Here is a 9749-nt window from a genome sequence, read left to right as displayed (position 1 = left end):
TATCAGTATAAATGTGCGTAACATGTACGAAGTACGTACTTGGTGTGTAGGAATTCTTTTATGTGGATTGAGCTTAGAGTAATTATACCTAGAGAGGTATTTCGTACGATAAAATGTGGTCCCGACATCAGTTTGTATAAGATTCACATTTCGTACAATTTTACGTAGAGCTTTTACTAACACATGTAGGCGTTGACAATTTTGATAGTTGTCAGTTTTGTGTTTTCTAAATCGCGTCCCTCTATTTTGAAATTTTGTTTGAAATCATTCGCAATAATAATAATTAAATATGGTGCAAATGTGATTTATTACGGGATGCCAAAGTAAAGGAGTCAAGGGCAACCTGTTCATTTTTCTGGTGATTTTATGCGCTTAATAAAAAATTGCGCGATTTGCATCTGTTTGTTGATTTGTAGTTTTCCTTCAAGAGACCGATTGCCCAACTAATTTGCTGCATAAAACAACACGGGTCAATTTCTATCATTTTCGTTGTGTTAAACCTGTTAAACACAATGTGTTCGTTGATATCAGTTCATATCAGTGGTATGTAAAAGGTTCACATTTTGAAAAAAATCCTTCTAGTAGGAAATCCTTCTATTTAAATTTTTGCGCTAATTTGCCCACCAATTTAGTAGGGAAAAACCCACACTATCAAATATTACGTATTTCATGTCGGGACCACAAATTTTACGTAATTCTGTTCGTAATTTCCTCTCTAGGTATAATTACTCTAAGGGATTGAGAAACTGTGGTATGCAGGTAATGGGAATAAAAGTTTCTAAGCTAAAATTTTCGGGTGTATGTGGAATAAAGAGAAAGTAAAATGTAGGACCAACAATAAAATAGTTTTGTAAAGCTTACTAAATCACGTGCATAGTCATGAATGTATTCTAGCTCGTACAACACTGCTCGAAAAGCCTCTCAGTCTTACATATAAACACTTCTACATATTCTCTTTAATAGGTGATGTAAAATACATTATATTAAAAAAAGCGAAATGATTGCCATCGCCATAATATATACAAGGGAAGTCAGTGAAAGTACACGAATTTACTTCAGCTGGTCCATTCACACAAGCAAAACTGCTTGCACTCTTTTATACGATTTTACCACTACCACGCGTGTGCGTGTAACTATTCCTATCATAATTCATATCAAAATTTCGCTGATGTTCCCTGCAGTTATTAAATCTCTCGTTTGTTGAAAATATTGCCTAGCGTTTGATCCCTTAGTTTCAAAATACTTTCTCATACAGCATGTTACAGACGGCAGGCATATCACTAGTATTATTATCGGGTCTATGAAAGTCGATGAAAGTATTTTCAATCGGTTTATTTAAAATCTTGTACTTCAATTTTTTTAACATGCATTTTACTATATAACTAACCATATTACCCAGAGCTTGTCATTGTTTTTGTCGGTGTTGAGGAATTTCGCGCCGTGTCATTCACAATAACCCACAAAGTGACATTTTCCTTATACAAAATGTGTCATTTTGTCAATTATTGTGAATGACGTGGCGCGAAATTCCTAGCAGCCGTTTTTGTCGTCGTTATCGATAACAGATGAATAGAGAGTAGTCGTATGTGACATGATAAAAGCAAACCCTTCTTGAGCAAATTTCAACGCTCAGAACACATGGCTAATCATTTCTAAAAGATTTTCTAACGAAATGTGAGCCTCAACGTTAACAACTCGATCAGCGCAAAATGCACAAACACGGCAAAGTAAAATAAACCAGGCAGTAGCGGTTCATTTTTGAAACGTCAAACAATGCTTAGTTTCCTCTTACGTCTTACCAAGTAAAAGTACTCCGTGTGAGAGTATTGAGAGAGTGAGAGAATTTGTTTATTTGACAGCTTGCTCTCTCACGGCTCTCTCACGGAGTACCTTTTGTTGAGTGGAATGGACACTTAAGGGACCTAATACACCTTATGAAAATGAACTCAAATGAACACTGAAATAAGTTAAAAAATTTAATTCGGAAAATAAATAAGGCTACTAGATATATCAGGTCCCTAGTCAAACAAGCGCCCATGCCTGGGTTACTTTACTCTGCCGTGGCACATTGGCACAAAGCATGAAAATAGACCTACATAATGTCACGTATCACGAATCATCACAATCATGAATTAAACGCGCAGAGATTGAACTCCATTTTGTTTTACTGTTTTTCAAGTGTTGGTGACAATATCGCAATCGGCAGCGAATCATGTGCATTATAATGCGAATTGTATGTATAATATGCGCCTCTTTTATATGCAGATTAATTGCAATGTAAATATAAAATTGCATTGTGTGTAGCTATATACGAACCAATGACGACAGAGTATAATCGAATGTAACACGCATCGGTTGAGGGTATATTTTGTTTGTTTTAGCAAAAATGTCGTCCCGGTGAGCAAAATGAGGTGAGCGATGGAAATTTTTAATTAATGCAAATCGAATTGTACATATTGTGTTGGATTGAAATTTTTGGTACAAGACATTTTGCTTATAAGGAAGAAAGTATGTTTATCGGCACGTAAAACGTAAATATTTCGGTTCGTACAAATGCACATTAATAACGGTAAGAAACCGACAAATATTTACATAACGCATTCCTCAATCTTTTTTTTCTTTTCTTCATTTCATCAGTAATTAGGCAGTAACATAAAGTTGCATCATACCATTTTTATTGAAAGGAATGCGTACATGGCATATATAGTAGAATGAGTGTAATAAGTCTAGAGGTATTATATATACATAATACCAAACAATTCACATCTCTTTCTCATTTTTAATCAGTTCGTTTTCTTTTCTTTTCTTTTTTATTTAAGATCTTTAACCGCAGCGACATTCCATCATCCGAAAATGAAAACAAATAATGTTTTTTAAAACAATTTTCATTGCTCAAATCGGTTTTATTTACGGATCGCATTCTTTCAAGTAGGTGGATAAATGTTATTTTTATTTAAGTTTTTAAGTTATATGCACGAGACGTATAATATATGCTTTTCATTCATAGTTTTTGATAGTTTTTAAGAGATTGTTTATGAATTATATACGATGATTATGGTTAACTATATTTTCGATTACCAGAAGAAGAAAAAAAAAATGGAACGCGCGATTCGAAATATTATAAAACACACATGGCAGTAGACATGGCATTAATGATTTATGAAAATTTTCAGAAATAACGGTGTTAGCATCAGACATCAGATAAATGATGACTGATTGTACGTGTACGTGTGGTATGCATTAATTACATTTATTTATAAACAAAAATAGCGCCAGTTCGATATTATTTCGGAAGTTAGTATTCTGAAAATGAATCGCCAATTTTAATGATTATCCCATTCCCTTACTCTTAAACACCCGATTCGCACCCGAATGACAAAAATAGTTCGAATGAACATTGGTCTTTATTATAAAACTTTAGTTTCATGGGACAAGTTGGTTGGCTCGTAGAGGCGCCACATTTTTTTTCATAGTACTTCATTCTCTGCGGCTTATTTTCACCTGAACTAACTTCACATTTGGGTGGTTATATGGGTAATTCCAGCTAATTTGAGACTTTTCGAAATATTTTCACCAAATGAAAACCGATTTCAGTAAACTTTTTTTTTCCTTAAAAGCTGTTGACCAGGCGCGTCGTATGGTATATGCCACCGAAAATCTCGGGGAGATTCTACCATAAAAGTGTATGCTTGTTTTTAGCAAATTTTTGAAATTTCACGAAATCTGAACCGATTTCACTAAAAATTTTTTTTGATGAAATCTATTGACAAGACGCGTAGTTCGACACCAAAATGAGGTCATTGGCAAGACGTCTCTGGGAGAAATGACCAAAAAGAGTTTTTTTGTATTCGACTTTCCAAGATATTCTCAATAAATGAAATGTCAAATGATTTCTGTAAACTTGTTTCCCTGTCGAAACGAACGCTGTAATTCCACAATTGCACCAAATGACACGAAATTAAATTTTTAGAAGGTTTTTGGTTCATTCTGCTTCGAAGTAAAGTGAAATCACCTCGACCCAAACGTTGCCAAAATTACATTTTTTTCAAATAAAAACTGAAGATCGGTGCCATTCGAAAGCTACAGCTTGTGACTTCACGAGAAAAATAACTTTGGGTCGATCAGGTTAGTTGGGTGAGTGAAGTAGGTGAAATCAGCTTCCCAGTGGTGATAAGTGTCATCCTCGAATTTTGACTCGTCGAGGTTATCTCGAAAAATTTTGTAACCATTTTTTTAAACGGTTTTGAGCCAAAGCAACATTTTCTGTGGCCACCGATTTCAAAAAAAAAAAAAAAAAAAAATTCTGGCTTTAAATATCACTTTAATAGACATATCTCCCACTAATTTCGGGCTACCAACCTCATATTGGGCTTAAACTGCGCGTCTTGACCATAACTTTCAGGGAAAAAGAAGTGTACAGAAATCAGTTTACATTTGGTGGAAATATTTCGAAAACACAAGTCACCTTTCGCAGACTAAAAATTCCAATTCTTGTTGGCATGAAAGCACTGGGTCTCCTGAGTATTAGAAAATTTATAGACTGATTTGTTACCGCAAAACACAGCCAACACAGCTCACTTTATTCCTCAGAAATGACGAAATTTGTAACGCAACTAACCCTGGAGTTACCCATATAGGTAATCTATTCTACGTTTATTTAACTATAGGTGGCACTTACGTAGCGTATAGAGAATTTTCGATAATAGAGAACATTGCAAACAATAGAGTAAGGAATATGTTCTCGCTTTATTCGTTTGTCAAGCGAGCCACCACCAGTGGGTTTTGATTTTTAGTTTTTAGAAGTTGGCATACATGCATTGATATATTGATACCCCTGAAAATCCGTGCTTCCACCTACGTAGTAAACACACACTAAGCGAGCTAACCATAATCTATTAACTGTGACTCGTATGCATACCATTTCATCCTTCGCCATCCACGAAGCATTTAAGGATGGCGTTTTTGTTGTTTCCTCGGAGATTCATCCTTTTACAAATCTTTTCAGGAAGTCATTTTATTCTTTACTAGGGGATTGATTCATCCTTTTTCAAAACATTTAGGAAGAAGTTTTTCTTACTCCGTGAACGTTTGGTTCCTAAGGGATTCTTCCTTTTACAAAGCGTTTAAGTAAAGGGTTTTGTTCTTTTCAAGGTGTTCGTTCATCCTTTTTCAAAGCGTAAAGTAAGGCTTTTTGTAAAAGGAAGGAATTTTGAGGAAGATATTTTAAAAATTTCATAGTGATGTAAATTATGTAACGCTTAGATGTGTAGGAAGTACAAAGCTACAAAAACAATAACAAAGGAGTTTGTTGTCTTGCGGCCAAAAAATGTGTCATTACTGTCTTGCTCAATACCGGTTTTTCGCATTTTCTTGTCACAAGACAACACAGTATTGCTTTCGGCTCGAAATAAACCTTCCATACCCCTTGACAATGTCTAAGCCAATAATGTACTATTGTTTATGAATTGAGGATCCCCGAAAACAATTAGAAGATGGGAAAGTCGTAGGACGCCAAACATAAAATTTTCCAAACAGTTACGTAATCTACTATTACTCACTGGGATACGGGATATCCGAGGAAGAATGCACCTGATCTGATTTGCTTTACATACTTTGTAACCCATTTACAACTCTTACAGTTCAGTTGCATTTCTCATTTGAAAACCTTTATGTTTTTCAAAGAAATGAGTACTTACCCACCAGAAGTACATAAAGTACAGTACGTACGTGATTCCATTTTTTTTTTGACGAGTGAGAATACCGCCGAATTCAAAATTTTGAACGAAGGACGAAATGTACTATAGATGAATAATGGCTAACTCACGCTGTTAATTCGCTTCAAACGTTCGATGAATCAGTGTTCTCTTAAACTTATGAAATAGTGCGTAAAAGAGACGTTCTTCGAAGTGAGAATCACACTGTGCCATACCTTGTTGCTAACTTGTGCCTTAACTTCACATACGAGGCTTCACCTCTGATTAACATTTTTCACATAATCTGCTCAAAATTTTCTGTTTGGAACATATTAAAAAAGGAGCTGTGATAGGTACATGATATTCAGAGATACAGTTAAAAACCAGTCTGATCGCGTTATTGAATCTAAGATTTTGTTGTCACCTGGCAAAGTTCCGACAAGAAAAAAGATGTGTCTGATCTCTTCAAATCTACAGTCTCGATAACGATTATTCGAACCAACATTCATTCTCTGTTAAAAAATCGAACAATTGCTGCTAATCACACATTTCCTGTATTTCTGAGTGGATCTCAGCTCACTACTTATTATTCTCATCGTATAATTTCGCAATTTCATTCTAACAAAGGAATGATTCAATTTATCCGCTCATCCATGCACGCAGACACTGGCCAACCTCCATATTTTAAAACATCTATGTCTTTCGTTAACTGAATGGCTTTTTTGTACTTCATAAAACAGACGCTACAAGATTTCTCACAGAATCCCAATAAATTTGAATTTCTTTTATTTGCCATTCATGTCCAAATAACAACTTTTTAAATATATTAAAAAATCATAAAAACGTTAATAGAAACCACTATTCAATCCAAAGTCCCTGCAAAACCATATTGTGCACAAACCTGCGACAGGCCAACCTATAAATCCTTCGACGAACAACAGAGACCGACAAAAAACCATACCGATTTTCTTAAGTTTTCTGGTTCAAAGACACTCAACGGTCATAAAACATCTTTAATCTAAATCTAAATGATGCGAAAAAAAAACTTCGACCCATCATGACCAACCGGACCAACACCCAAAAGTTCGTTAATATTCTGGTACAGTACAGGCACAAACATCTTTTTTTTTTATCTTCCTTGTTAATCTGTCTAATCGCCCGCTTCTCAGTCTCACCCCTTTCTCATCTCAAAGAGTTTTGTTGTAGCGTCTCTTCAATTCCACATACTTTTCTTGTTTTTCAAACAAAAACCGTCGTTTTTTTTCGGTTACACTTTTTTTTATCCTGTTCCGTGGGTCTGTGACAGGAGAGAAAAAAAACGGCATGGATGGGTTAACAGCATACAAAAAACGACACACAAAAAAATTGTTTCTTTTGTGTAACCCAAAATTTCGCAATACTATCTGGGACAGTTCATAGAAAGGGGATGTGTGTATATTACGGTTGTTTGGATATGGGAAAAAATATCGTTCTCTATGGCCGCATTAATAACTATAGAATAGGTTTACTTATCCATTATATTCAAATTATAGACTGGATTTTATTTTGAATTAAATCTAATTTTAATACAACAAATGAAAGCCTAGATGATGTTTGTATGGGAAAACAATATTTTTCGTTTTCACTCTTTTCTGTATATGTATTATGAAATATATAAATTTAACGATCTGAATGAACTCGAGAATAAATTAAAAATTATTGGTTTATGATGAGCATGAGAACGGAATTTTTATATTGAAACGACAGAAAAAGAAAATATTCCAATGAACTTTGACCAATTAGCTTTTCAACACCACAGTCTTTCTCCAATAATAATCACCATTTAACAAAAGTGTTATTCAGTTATCAATGACTATTCATCACCGAAAATAAAAAAATAAAATAAAAATGAAATTTTAATTAGTTCAGATTTTTGGTGAGATCTACGAAGATAAGAAAACTTTGAATAATAATTGAATATATAAATAACCGACAAATAAAATCACTGATTGTGCTTCTTAAAAATATGTTGAATATTAAAAATGATGATTTATTGCGGTTAACAGTTTTATTAGGTATCAGACAACGGAAATGAGAGGTCATACGCTTGGCGCTTGGCTGTCAATGTCGTATGCCAAAGCTTTTGATGCATAAAAAAAACGATCTTCCTATTAAATTCTGAAGCTAGGAATATATACTGCAGTCATTATCTGTGCGCGTGTGAACGTCCACAATGTACAGTTGGAGAAATACAGATTTTTTTAGAGATATTATCATTTCTCTGATTCTTGCCATTTGAAATAACATGCGAAATGAGAGAATATAGCAAAACGATGATATCCCTAAAATCCGGAAATCTATTTTTCGCCGACTGTATGGGAAAAGATACACTTTTGGTTTGTCTCAAATTGAGTTTTTGGGTTATGTATAGGAATATAGTAGGAATATTTGTGGAAAGGGTACCAAAAATTTCCACTTGAAAATATCGAGTTATTCACGAAAAACCGAAAACATTTAGGCCAAGTGCAAGCCTGTTTTCGTTGTTCTACCAAAACTCGAGTTTAAAAAAATTTTCTTGAAAATTTATTTTTCCCACATTCTAAACACTCCAAAGTATCGAAAACCACGTAAAGACAAAAAAAAGTTTTTTTACTCGCCAGAAATGAAGTTTCAAACTTTCACTGCTCCCAATTTTTTTTTCGGCACGCTGAAAAATGGCCGACTCCTAGGAAATTTTATGCAGATCTTTCGAGTATTTTGTTCGACAATTTTGTTTGAAATGAGTTTTTATTGGATGGAAATGCTGTGTTCTTGCTTAAGAACCAATAAAAAATTAATTTTAAAGTTTATTTTTTGGAAAATAATTACTAAATATGATTAAATTTGACGAATTTTACTATTTTTCGGTATATCTTCATGTAAAGTTCGAAGAAAAACACTTCATTTTGATCATTTAAGCAAACTTTTTCTAGATTTTGAAACATAAATGTTTGTGGCAATCAATATTCACCCAATATCCATTTGAGAAAAGGTTACTTAATTTTTTAGAAATCAAAAATATTTAGAAACTTCTTCAATATTTCTGGATTTTCCAAAATTTTCTCGATTTTCTATGATTTTACTACTCAAAAAAATCTGAAGACAGACAGAGAAAATTTTTCGTTCGTTTTCCGTATTGTTCGTATTTCAGGAACTTTTCTGCCACGACTGTCACAACTCTGCCACGACATCTGTCGACATCTTTCAGCTAATAAGCGAATCGTTTGTATCTTGTTGGAGTTGTGATAGAGAATCCCACAAAAACCTCAAAAGAGGAAAAGGTGACGCTAGTCTAGTAAAAATTAAACTTCCAACACATTTGATATCAGTTAGCTTACTAAAGAAGTGGTAGAGGTTACAATTTTAATAAATGTCTACCATCGTTGAAGTGTTGGCCACTTTTTTGAATGAAAATATTTTACCGCCGAAGTGAACACAGCAAACATTCATTCTAGTACTTATAGTAGTATCACAGTTGTGTCGAAATATTTTCTGTGTTTTTGTCGCGACAAAACAAAAAAAAACTTTTTGTTTTTGCATCGAGTAAAAAGTGTTTAGTGTTCAAATATGCCTTGGTGACCTAAAGAGACTATGCCCGAATACAATGGAAAGCATAAGAGGTGAGTTTCTTCGAATTTTTTCGGTGAATTTTTGTGATAAATTTTTCCATACATTTTCGGGAAACTGTCCTGTCATTTCCCAATGACGGGCCTTATTTAATTTCGAACGAAAGTAAATCATTCGTCATAACAATGGTGACAATGGTGCTTGCGGTGGCTAAAGGCTAAACAAAACACATCGTAAAAATGAAATGATATACTTCATCCATTTTTCAATGCAACGGTCACAACTTCACGACTTGTCTCATAAATGGAGTTACTTCAATGGGAGGAGCGCTCACATTGTAGAAAACACTAGATATACATCAATGTATGTATTTTGGGTGCGATATTTGTTTTATGTACAGCAGCGCGATCTAAGTAGTGCGTAAATGGATTTTCATATATTTACACACTAGTGCGTAAATTAACGTTTGAA

The sequence above is a fragment of the Bradysia coprophila genome, unplaced genomic scaffold, assembly GCF_014529535.1.
Source record: "Bradysia coprophila strain Holo2 unplaced genomic scaffold, BU_Bcop_v1 contig_151, whole genome shotgun sequence".
NCBI classification, from domain to species: Eukaryota; Metazoa; Arthropoda; class Insecta; order Diptera; family Sciaridae; genus Bradysia; species Bradysia coprophila.
Note: the sequence above shows the minus strand (reverse complement) of the source record.